Consider the following 12,338-nt stretch of genomic DNA (forward strand, 5'->3'; position numbering starts at 1 on the left):
TTATGGTCTGCATTTGACTTACCTTGACTAAGAGTGTGGTTCTTGCCTGGACAGGGTGCATACCTCTTACAACCAGAAACCCAATTTCTAACATTGACCATGATTAAAATGAACCAACACTTCATACCACAAGATTACCATTGTCCTGAAACAGCACAGGAGGAGGATGAGGGCAATCGGGCAGTCTCAAGTGTGTTAGCTGATGAATAGTTGGGTGAATCCCCTGAGTATGAGGGCAAATTCCACGTCCCTGACTAAGAACTAGGCCACAACAGAACTTGCATATATTATTGTTGTAGGAAGTTGGCTCTGTATATACTATTTCAAAGTAAGAAATCGTGTTCACAGAGTCCAAGGATTCCCCTTAGAGGTAAGATAGTGGCAAAATTTGATAATTCTATTGCTCTATTTTGTGGTAGTGTGGTCGAGCAGTAGGCTTATGAGAGGATAGTGTTAAGCATTTCTTGTACACTACCTGGCAGTATAAATGAGGAACACACACTCAAAGACTTACTCCAGGCCGATAAGTTTTTATATAGAAAAATATATTTTCTTAGTTAATTTTAAGAACCACAGGTTCAATATTTGAATTAAACACATAAAATTTAGGTAAGTTAGGAACTTTGAATAAAAGCAATATCATATACAGTCTTTGTTAAAATGGCAGGTAGCTATTTTAAAAGTGGACACAGTGCAAAAATCAACAGTTCCTGTGGGAGGTAAGTAAAGGTTAGATTGTGAGGTAAGTAAAACACTTACAAGTCTCTGTTCCTGGGCATAGGCAGCCCATCGATGGGGGTTCAAGGCAGCCCCAAGGTTACCACACCAGCAGCTCAGGGCCGGTCAGGTGCAGAGGTCAAAGAGGTGCCCAAAACAAATAGGCACCTATGGGGAACAGGGGTGCTTGGGGTCCAGTCTGTCAGCAGGTAAGTACCTGCGTCTTCGGGGACAGACTAGGGGGGTTTTGTAGTGCACTGTGGGGACACAAGTAGGCACACAAACCACACCCTCAGCGGCACAGGGGCGACTGTGTGCAGTGTGCAAAGCAGGCGTTGTGTTTCAGAAAGTAAATAATGGAGGGACCCGGGGGTCACTCTAGCGGTGCAGGCAGGTACGGGGGGCTTTTTGGGATAGCCACCACCTGGGTTAGGCAGAGGGTTGCCTGGGGGTCACTTCTGCACAGAGGTTCGGTTCCTTCAGGTCCTGGGGGCTGCGGGTGCAGTGCTGGTCCCAGGCTTCAGGTCCCTTGTTACAGGCAGTCGCGGTCAGGGGGAGCCTCTGGATTCTCTCTACAGCGTCGCTGTGGGGGCTCAAGGGGGTCCTCCCTGTGGTGTTTGTTATCTGGATCTCGAGTCGGGGGCGTCTGTTGCAGAGTGTGAAGTCTCATGCTTCCGGCGGGAAATGAAAGTTGCTTCTTTGTTGCAAAGAAGTTGCTGGTGTTGAGCAGGGCCGCTGCTCACAGGAGTTTCTTGGTCATTTAGTCCAGGGTAGTCATCTGAGGCTTCAGAGGTCACTGGTCCCTGTTGGATGCGTCGCTGGTTGCAGGTTTTCGAATCAGGAGACAGGCCGGTAGGGCTGGGGCCAAATCAGTTGTTGTCTTCCGTCTTCTCTGCAGGCTTGTAGGTCAGCAGTCCTTCTTGTTTCTTCAGGTTGCAGGAATCTGATTTCATGGGTTCTGGGCTGCCCCTAAATACTATATTTAGGTGTGTGTTTATGTCTGGAGGGTGGCTACACATCCCTAATCCTATTGGGGGAATCCTCCAAAACTAAGATGGAGGATTTCTAAAGGCAGGGGTCACCTCAGCTCAGGACACCTTAGGGGCTGTCCTGACTGGTGGGTGACTCTTCCTTGTTTTTCTCATTATCTCTTCCAGCCTTGCCGCCAAATGTGGGGGCAGTGGCCGGAGGGGCGGGCATCTCCACTAGCTGGGATGCCCTGGGGTGCTGTTACAAAAGGGGTGAGCCTTTGAGGCTCACCGCCAGGTGTTACAGTTCCTGCAGGGGGAGGTGTGAAGCACCTCCACCCAGTATAGACTTTGTTCCTGGCCACAGAGTGACAAAGGCACTCTCCCCATGTGGCCAGCAACATGTCTGGTGTGTGGCAGGCTGGCAGAAACTGGTCAGCCTACACTAGAAGTTGGGTTGGCATTCAGGGAGCATCTTTAAGATGCCCTCTGGGTGCATGTTACAATAAAATGCACACAGGCATCATTGTGCATTTATTGTGCTGAGAAATTTGATACCAAACTTCCCAGTTTTCAGTGTAGCCATTATGTAACTGTGGAGTTCGTGTTTGACAAACTCCCTGACTATATACTTTTATGGCTACCCTGCACTTACAATGTCTAAGGTTTTGCTTAGATACTGTTTGGGCATAGTGCTCATGCACATATGCCCTCACCTGTGGTATAGTGCACCCTGCCTTAGGGGTGTAAGGCCTCCTAGAGGGGTGACTTACCTATGCCACAGGCAGTGTGAGGTTGGCATGGCACTTTGAGGGGAGTGCCATGTCGTCTTAGTAATTTTCTCCCCACCAGCACGCACAAGCTGTGAGGCAGTGTGCATGTGCTGAGTGAGGGGTCCCCAGGGTGGCTTAAGACATGCTGCAGCCCTTAGAGACCTTCCCTGGCATCAGGGCCCTTTGTACCCGGGGTACCAGTTACAAGGGACTTATCTGAGTGACAGGGTTGTGCCAATTGTGGAGACAAAGGTACAGTTTCGGGAAAGAACATTGGTGTTGGGCCCTGGTTAGCAGGGTCCCAGCACTCTTTCAATCAAAACTTAGCATCAGCAAAGGCAAAAAGTTAGGGGGTAACCATGCCGAGGAGGCATTTCCTCACAATCGTCAAACTGTTTTTTTTTAAAAAAAAAGAAAAAAATAAGTAGAACTACATTTCTATATTTGTTGTCTGACTTTTGCATCCGCATTTATTTAGTCACATGTATGGCGTGGTCCAGTGTCCACACCAAAAACCTCACTAAGTACTTACAATACATAAGACAATGTCACCCTTCCCCATTATTCTTGTTTCATTCCCTAGTTGGGCTGGCAGTAAAGATCATTATTTATGCAAGGCTGCCTTTGAGTGCCCCTTCTATGGGAAAAGAGATATAATAGACACATTTTGACTACACTTGGAACAGGTAAGTATTGCACCAATGAGTGATATATTGAGTCGTTGATGACTTGTGTTGTGGAGAGAACGTGGTCATAACTAATTTTGTAAACTTGATTGCAAAAAAAGAGGAGAAATAAAAATATTTCTCCTTGTTGTACTTCCCCTGAAAATACATAAAATGTTGACACATTACCAGTTTTTTTTATTAGTAAATACAACCAAACAGAACACTCACCGAAACAGCAATCACAAGACATAATTGACACATTAGACAGACGACCCCAGTAGCAGTACTATGCCAATAGCCGGTCCAGCAACCCCCAGGAAGCCCCCGCGAGGAGAGGACCAATGGGCAGCCCCACAAACAATGGGATGACAGGTCTCAGTCTTGTGCGTTGTAGATCATGGCGGTGAACATCGAAAGAGTAAGAACAGAACAGGCGGAGAGGGAGGTACAGGGAAGAGAGGGAAAGGAGGGGGGAGGGTATAAGCAGCAGCCACATCTCCCCCACACCAGGGGAGTAGTATCTCCTCCCCCCAGTAGGGGGGACATCGACTATTCCACGACAATAGCTATGTGTTAGCAGCCTTGTACCACCCTGTGGCCTAGACTCAAGAAACGATCGCAGGGGGCCCAGATGTCTCGAGGCCAGTAATTTATCCACATCAGCTCCCAATAGACCATTAATTGTTCCTGGCAGTGCACAGCATTATTCAGCCATTCTCTGCAACAGGGTGTCTGTTTCCTCCCCTAGTACATCACCACCCTATGCTTAGCCAGCAGCAACAGCAGCTTCCTATGATCTGAAGGTACCTCCTTGACATATCCCAGGAGGCCACCCTTGGGGGAACTCGGCACCACACTCCCGATCACCTCCCCTATCGCCCCCAGCACCTCTGTCCAGTAAGCCTGTAGCACTCTGCAGTTCCACGCCAGGTGTAGAAAATCTGCCTCAGTAAGCCTCCATCGATGTCCACCACCCAATGAGGTCTGGACCTAGACTCAACAGGGGCAGCAGTTGTCTGCGTGCAGACATACAGGCCTGTAATGAGTCGTCGCGGAGATGGTGCTCTGTACATAAGCTCCAGCACACGGCATACCAGGGGAATCGCAGGGAAGGAGGGATACCGCACTTGAAAAATATCCTTGATTCTGAGGAAGAATAAGTGATACAGCACTGTATTATGTGTACGCCAAGTGCGGCCGAGATAAACTACCCCCCCCCTGGAAACCAAGACCCTAAGGTAGTCATATTCAAGTCACGTAAGCGTTCACAAAACTGTCCTTCCTCAGATATCCGCAGATCCATGATATCTCACACAGGCTTCGAAGGCGCGAAAAGCTCCCCAACCTCCACCTGCCTCAGGAGCACCTGCCAAGCCCACGCCGTGCACACCACAGTACCGACCCTCCCTGACCTAAGCCTGTGCGGCCCCCCAATCACCCCAGACTGAACCATATTCCGGCACCAGATGCGGTAAGTATCTTATAGGGTACAACCAGAAATGCTCAAAATAGGCCTGCATGCAATTATAGTAAAGTGCCAGACCCGGGGCCACCAGGCCGCTCATTTCAAATGGCAACGTCAACTGTTCCCATGAGATCGTGGGCTGTCTACCTTCCCAGACAAGAGGGGTATGTTAACGAATAGATAACGAAATGTAGGCAAAATCACATTAATATCAAAATAACCCACCAGTCTATCAGCCCAACAAAGGGGGTATCTTGAATAGCATTGCACCGTAGCAGCCGACAGAGACTTGGATCAGTTAATCGTGATCCCAGAAATCCGGCCAAACCGGACTGTCTGGTCTATCAACATATCAAGGTTTAACTGCAGGTCATGAACATATAACGCAACATCATTGGGCACTGTCTCAACGCCAGGCCCCTACCATAGCAGCGGCGAAAGAGGACAACATTGTCGAGTACCCCTAGCTATCAGAAAGGGATCCGAGACCATTCCATTAATTTGCAATCTGGCTATTGGAGCAGAATACAGCAAGCAAACCAATTTAATGAACCGAGGACTGAGCCCCACCCTAACCAGCAGCCCGAACATGTAAGACCATGCAAGGGAGTCAAACGCCTTAGTGGTGTTCAAGAACACCACTGCTGCATGCTCATTGGGCTCCACCATACGGGACACCGCAAAAAAAGTGCAAAGATTATACAAGGTTGAGCGGCCTGGCACAAATCCAGACTGATCCAGCAGTGCCAAAGAAGGGAGCAGAGGCTCAAGACTGGAGGCAATGAGTTTCGCCAGGATCTTATTATCTGTATTGATTAATGATAAGGGCCAATAGGAGTCGCAACTACACGGATTCTTCCCTGGTTTCAAGATTGTCACGATGATGGCCTCACGCAACGAGGGTGGGAGAAGACCGCCATCAAGCGCCTCCGCATAAACCTCTAGCAAATGTGGTGCTAATAGATCTGTGTATTCCTTCTAGAAAGCCAATGGCAGGCTGTCCAACCCCGGGCCTTATCACTCAACAACCTGCGAATAGTCTGAATAACATCTTCGACAGGAAAGGGAGTGTCCAAATATTGCCTTTGTGAGTTCTCAAGCCAGAGAAGGCTAATGTCCTCAGAATATTCAGCTTACGCTGCATGGTGCGCTACCGACCGGCATACAAAACGGAGTAAAAATCAGACAAGACCTGATCGATCCCCTCTGTGCCAGTATGGCGTACTCCAGCCGCATCCACCAACTCAACAATATAATTCCCTGCCCACGGCTGACGAAGCTTTGCAGCCAGCGTTTTACACGCCCTCAGGGTATCTCCTAGCCTTTTCTTCTTTTGCTTATAAAGCAAACCTCGCGAGTTGCCGCCTCCTCATACTGCAACAACGTCTTTCTGAGGTCAGCCAGGAGAGCGCCGGATCCCTCCATACAAATTAGTTTCTCCAGATCAGCCAGCTGAGCCTCTAAATCTTCTAATTCACGTTGGAGCGCTCTCAACACACCATGCTGCTTGGTGAGGCAAATCCCGCAAATAACTACCTTGAATACCTCCCACAGAGTGCCCCCCAAAGACACCGACCCCTGATTGACTATGAAATATTCCACAATGGGAGTACGAATCTCCTCCATAAAGGCCTGATCCCTTAACGCATCATGGGGAAGCTTCCATGAAAATCCGCGGCAAGGGCCCCCAGGGATCTGCAATTTCAATGTAACTGGAGAATGGTCTGACAAAGTGCGGGGCATGTGTTCGATAGACACCGTCCAAAGATCTACGTCTCTGGTACCGAGCCACTGGTCAATATGGGACCAGATGTCATGCATGGTGTTTAGGCATGTACCTTCCCTGTCCACACCATGTTTCACCCTCCATAGAGCCACCAAGGCACCCTCATCCATAATAAGGGATAGAGCCTTTGCGGCCACCATAAGCTGCCACCGAGCCCAGCTCTCTCTATGTGCCTCAAAGTCCAGCACAACATTAAAATCTCCACCCCATAACAGGGACCCAGAGCCCAAGGAGTTGATCAGTCGTCACACCTCCCCAAAGAACTCTGGATCATCAACATTGGGACCGTAAACTGATACCAGGACAAAATGGCCTATCCTGTAATGTACCCTGCAGCATGACATATTGACCCTGGGGGTCTGTAAGCCCTTTTTCTGTATGCCACTGCAAACCTTTTCGAAGCAGAATGGTCACCCCCTGGGAGTAGCTAGAATACACCGCCAAGTGACTCTCACCTATCTGGCCAGCCCACACACTAGACCTCGTAGCCTCAGTCACATGAGTTTCCTGAAGCATGCAGACATCTATTGCGTGGCACTGTATATAAGCTGACAACTGTCATCTTGCACCCATCATTTAGCCCCCGAATATTATATGTCAGGCATCTCACAGAAGTTGCACTGTTAGAAGCCATCTCATTATCCTAAGCAATCGCTCCACCCTCCTTCCACCCACACTTAAAGGGAATCAGCTGCAGGAGAGGGTAGGAGTAAGGCAAAGGAATCAGAACAGAAACAGCAAATCGAGTAACTCCCAATATGAGAACCACCCCCCACCCACTCAGGCCCCCCTACTGGGCCCGACCACCCCTCCGTATCCCACCCACAAATAGAACTCCTCTCAAAACCACAGCAGTATGCTTTGGACTCATCCATCAGGGCGCTGTCATGGCCGTCGAACTTCCCACCCAATATGGGTAGGTGGTAGGAGCCGCCAAGTAGTTCAAAACGGTTCAGTCATCAATGAGGTGCAGTTCGCATACAGGCCCACAAAGGACAAGGGGTTTTTACCAATCACTTTTTGCCTACACTGCAAAATCAAATCAAACTGTGCACCAGTTTTAGGTGGAAAAATTATGTGGGCAGGATGTGGGATATCAAGGAGACCACTTGTCCCTGCCACCACTGGGACTGCTTCCCCCACCCCTCCCTTTGAGAAAAGGTCTCTTTTGACATGGTTAGCCCACCACTCCCTTGACTCAACTGGGCTTCCTCGACCACAACTGGCTAGCTGGTGCTTGTGGTGGCACTGGTGGTCTGTGCACCTAGACAAAAACATAATGCACCCATTTTGGATATCAGATTAGCCACCAACATTATTATTTTGCACAAGGTACAATAGTAGCTATCAGTATCTTTTATCAAAAGTATCACTTTGGAAGGTTTGTTAGTTGACAACATTTTAAAAACCAGGTTGTCAAGTCAACCAAAACCTTTTTCTCTTAGTGAAGGTAGGGCTATGAATGGATAAGAATGAAATGCCATCGCCATGCACTGCTAATTACTCCAAATATAACAGTTCTCATGACATCTTTTATAATATTATTGATAATATCACTGTAACATTTGATGTAAAATTACTCATTAATTTTTTTTGTTGCATGGAATGGGTGTGAGTTGCAGTTACCTTAGAGCATAACTTGCAGGTAATAATAGAAAGGGGGGTTACAGGGCCCCCCTCCTAGGGCTTACTAAAGCCCGGGGACATCCGCCTTTCCATGGCAAAATATATATTAGAGGTCGGGGGCGTGCACTCCCTCCTCCCCGCACCCCAGGGACAACCCTCTCCCTGGGGCTAGTTTAAAAAATAAATAAAGGGGGGGGGTTCTATGGGCTATAACTCATTCCCGAAGGTCCCTAAACTTGCGCCATTGCCATGCACTACTGATTACCCCAGATATTACAACATTCATGACAACTTTTATAACATCATTAAAAATATCAATCACACATTAGCAGTAAAACTATTAATGAGATAACTGTGCATGGTGGGGGTGCGAGTTACAGTTACCTTAGGGTGCAAGTTATAGTTACTTGAAATAACTCTAACTATAACAGGTACATTTCTATGGTTTTGTACAGGCAAAATGAGGCTAACAATAACGTCCCTGCAACCTTTGTTTTTTAAGCAAATGTCTATGTTTTTCTTTTATTCTATTTCCTAACTATTACGTCCCTTTATATATATAAAACAGTTCCACAACTCTACCAGCCTCGTCCACCAAACAGGGCTGGTGCTGGCAAACGGGTGTAGATCCTATAATTTATAATCAAATCCTTCAGCAATATATCATCAGAAAGGAAAACCGCACTCAGCATGTCAACATCTTTTCAAAAGTTTTATTTACCTACGCTTTTCAAACCAGAAGGGTCTTCGTCATGGTCTGGTTTAAAGATTTGTGCCCAATTCACTGTAAATATATCTACACAAACATTACAAACATAGAAAACAAAAGGTCACCATTTTGGTTATGTACTTTGGCCCAATGCCTGGCAACAGGATAAGATACATCATTGTTCTTAACTGTTCCATACTGCTCAAGAACCCTCTTTATGACAGGACCAATAGTACTGCCCACATATTGATGCCCACAGGGGCACTGTAAAACATTAATACAATAATCAGACCCACAGGAGATACATTTGTTTATCCTTCTAACCTCGCCCAAGGCCATGTCACATGTGTTTACATTTCTCTTGCACGTCTTGCATCTCCCATCTCCCACGTTAGTAGAAACCTTTCTGATCATGTAGCTTTCCAATCTTTGTGCTTTGTACACTCAAGTGACTATGTACCAAAATATCTCACAAAGATCTAGGTTTGCGATGAGTGAACTGTGGAGAACAGGTCAAAGTCTTCCCAATCACAGGGTCCTGTTTAACCAAATGCCAGTGCTTTGTCACCATTCTCTTAATAGCTACACTCTCACAGTTAAAAGTTGATATTACTCTAATTTCATCATGTTTTTCTACAATATTCCCTCTTTTAACCAAAAGAGTTTCCCTGGTAATTTTTGGATGCTTTTTAGCTTGCTGCCCTGAGGGCTTTCATTGAATAACCATTGCTCCAAACCTACTGATCATTCTCCCCTATTCTTCATTATAGGTCTGTTGAGTGCTGCAGTTCCTTTTGGCCCTGACTAATTGTCCATAGTGGATACTCCATTTAAGATTTGCAGGGTGATGATTACTCGCATGGAGAATGCAGTTTCCTGCTGTACTTTTACGATGTAACTTAATTTGCAATTTCTCCCCACAACCTCTATTGACACATCTAGAAAATCCATTTGCGTTAGTTCCTTGTAAATATGGACCATGGTTTTCTAAGTGAATTTCTATGTTTTTTTAAATTCTATTTCCTAACTATAACGTCTCTGTAACCTTTGGTATTTTCAGTGAATTTCTATGTTTTTTTTAAACGTAAATAATTTTCAATACTACACGTTAATCTAACTACCGCCACCAACCCCTCTAACCACCCAACCCCATGCTGCGCAAGGCCCTTTGGTCATGCGTGGCAAGAGTTGGCCGCTGCCTTTTTCTTTGTGTGTGAGAATAGGTGTGAGACGTTATCTAGGGGTGAGAGTGGCTATGAGAGTGTCTGTCTGGGTGTCAGAGTGGGTTCATCAGTTATTTAGTGGGTGCGTCAGTGTCTGGCTGAGTCTGTAAGTGGGTGCATGAATGTCTGAGTGGGTCTGTGAGTGGGTGTGTGAGGGTCTGAGTGGGTCTGTGAGTGGGTGCTGAGTGTCTGAATGGGACTGAGAGTCAGTGAGTCAGTGTATAATGGTCTGGGTGGGTGAGTGGGAGAAAAAGATTGAAAAAGAGAAATAGACAGTGAGAGGGAGAGAGCTGGAGATTTTTTTAGGCTTTGGTGAATGATATGCTTAGAATGAGATATTTCTGTACAAATTGAAAATAAAAATGTATTTTTCAATTAAAAAGAGTGAGATCACCTTTCATTATGAACCTTAAACGTTTGAATTTCAAAGCAAATTAATGTAGGGAAATGACCCACCTGGATTAGAACCCTCAACTTTCAGTGGAAAGGTCTGAAACATTAACCATTATGTCACATGTGACTTCTTCCTGTGCTGTGTATATTTGAAGACATTGTATAGACAGACATTTACAATGACAATCTCTCTCCTTTTTTAATATATATATATATATATATATATATCCCAATCCCACTATGGGATAGAAGAGAGAGATTAACTGCACCGCAGGGAGGGCCTGAAGTCCCCCGGGGCCCTAGCCGGCTACCCACACTCTGTGGGAGCTGTCATTGCTCCCACAAGCAGGCAGCTTCTTTAAATAACAGATTACTGCTTTTGGGAGCAATGTTTTCCTCTGTTTCCTGCACACATATTTGTGTGCAGGGAAACAGATGAAAACTTCTCTTTCTGTAACAAAGCAGACTTTATTTGCTTTTGCTTGGTGGGAGCTGTCAGCTCCCACCAAGCAAAACACTATGGTCCATATTTATACTTTTTTAGCTCCGCGTTTGCGCCACTTTTTTACGCAAAAGTGGCGCACACTTACAAAAATACAATTGTATTTCGTAGGTTTGCGCCGATTTTGCATAAAAAAAATGACGCAAATGCGGCGCTAAAAAAGTATAAATATGGGCCTATGTCTCAGAGGTAGGCACCCCGGGACATAACAGGAGCCGACCCTGAGGGTTGGTGGTCCTGAGGGCCATCATTAGCTCTTCGAGTGGAAGCCATGGAGACCCCAGCATTCTATTTATTCAAAGCCACAGGGAGGTGGCAGTACCAGGGGCTGCAGGCGGCTGCACGGCCCCTACACTGTATTTATTTAAAGCCCCGGGGAGGTGGTAGTCCCCAGGGCTATGAAGGGCTTTGCGGCTATCTGCATTCAATTAACATTAATCCCCGGGTAGGTGGCAGTCCCCGGGGCTGCGTGCGGAGGTCCGAAACAGACCACTCTGATAATTTCATTTTTGTCCTATGGAGTTGGTGGTCTGCAGGGCTGTGGGGGGAGGAGCAGTCCCCACACATCAAATTAGATTGAAGCCCTGTAGAGATGTTGGTCCCCGGGGCTATGGCAAGGCCAGGAGGTGGCCTCATGCGCCCCACTCCTAACTTTTTCCTCATTCCCTGAGGACATAGCCCACCTGTGTGCTTCACAGAAAAGATGGGAAGCCGCCCGTTTTTTTAAAAAAAATGTTGGGAAAATCCGCAGATCTGAATCCACTGATATTTCCAACATTTAAACTTTTAAGTCCTGGTGGGGTCCCTCTGGGACCCCAGCACCAGAGCTAGGGGGTCAAGGGTCAAAGTGTCCCCCTTGCCCTTGCCCCTTTTCCATTTTTTTTATTTTTATTCCCTGTGACACGACTGAGGCTGAGTCCCAAGATGGCTTTCAACACTTCCTTGTTGAAGTGTTGGCAGCCAATCAGATATTTGCACGGGGACAGTCAGATCCGGGGAGGATCCGAGTCCCTATAAATCTATAGTTTTTGGCCTTAAATTACTCCAAAACTACTGAACGGGCTATCACCAAACCACAAAAGGCGTATTCTACGAAACAGCATCTACCTTCCTGCCAAAACTGATTTAATTCCATTCACCAGTATGGGCTATAGACGTGTCTAAAGACCCTATAGAAAAATGAATGGGGAGGTGTGTTTTGGGACCCCACCTTTTTCTAGGCCCCACCTTGGTGGATCACCCCAAAACTTTCAAGCCAGCAGCTGAACTGGCCACAGTATAAGTTTAAAAAAATTGGGAAGATCCGTCAAGTGGTGCCAAAGTTATTGGCAAAATAAAACACACATTGAAACTAGGTCCTAACTATAACTATCTAGTGGCAATGGCCACTAGGTCTCATATATACATTCAATGTAAAAGCCAAATAGTTATTTCAAGTAACTATAACTTGGGCCCTAAGGTAACTATAACTTGCGTCCTTGCCATGCACAGTTTATTTTTTCATCAAT

The 12,338-nt window shown here is 46.5% G+C and overlaps 1 protein-coding gene across 3 annotated transcripts in view; it reads right to left on the reverse strand.

Annotated features, from left to right (window-relative positions):
- Positions 1–12,338, reverse strand: part of LOC138261031 (protein CD300H-like) — a 157,338-nt gene that overhangs the window by 117,038 nt on the left and 27,962 nt on the right. The gene's annotated exons all lie outside the window — the stretch shown is intronic.

Source organism: Pleurodeles waltl, chromosome 1_1 (genome assembly GCF_031143425.1).
Source record: "Pleurodeles waltl isolate 20211129_DDA chromosome 1_1, aPleWal1.hap1.20221129, whole genome shotgun sequence".
In the NCBI taxonomy this organism is placed as follows: Eukaryota; Metazoa; Chordata; class Amphibia; order Caudata; family Salamandridae; genus Pleurodeles; species Pleurodeles waltl.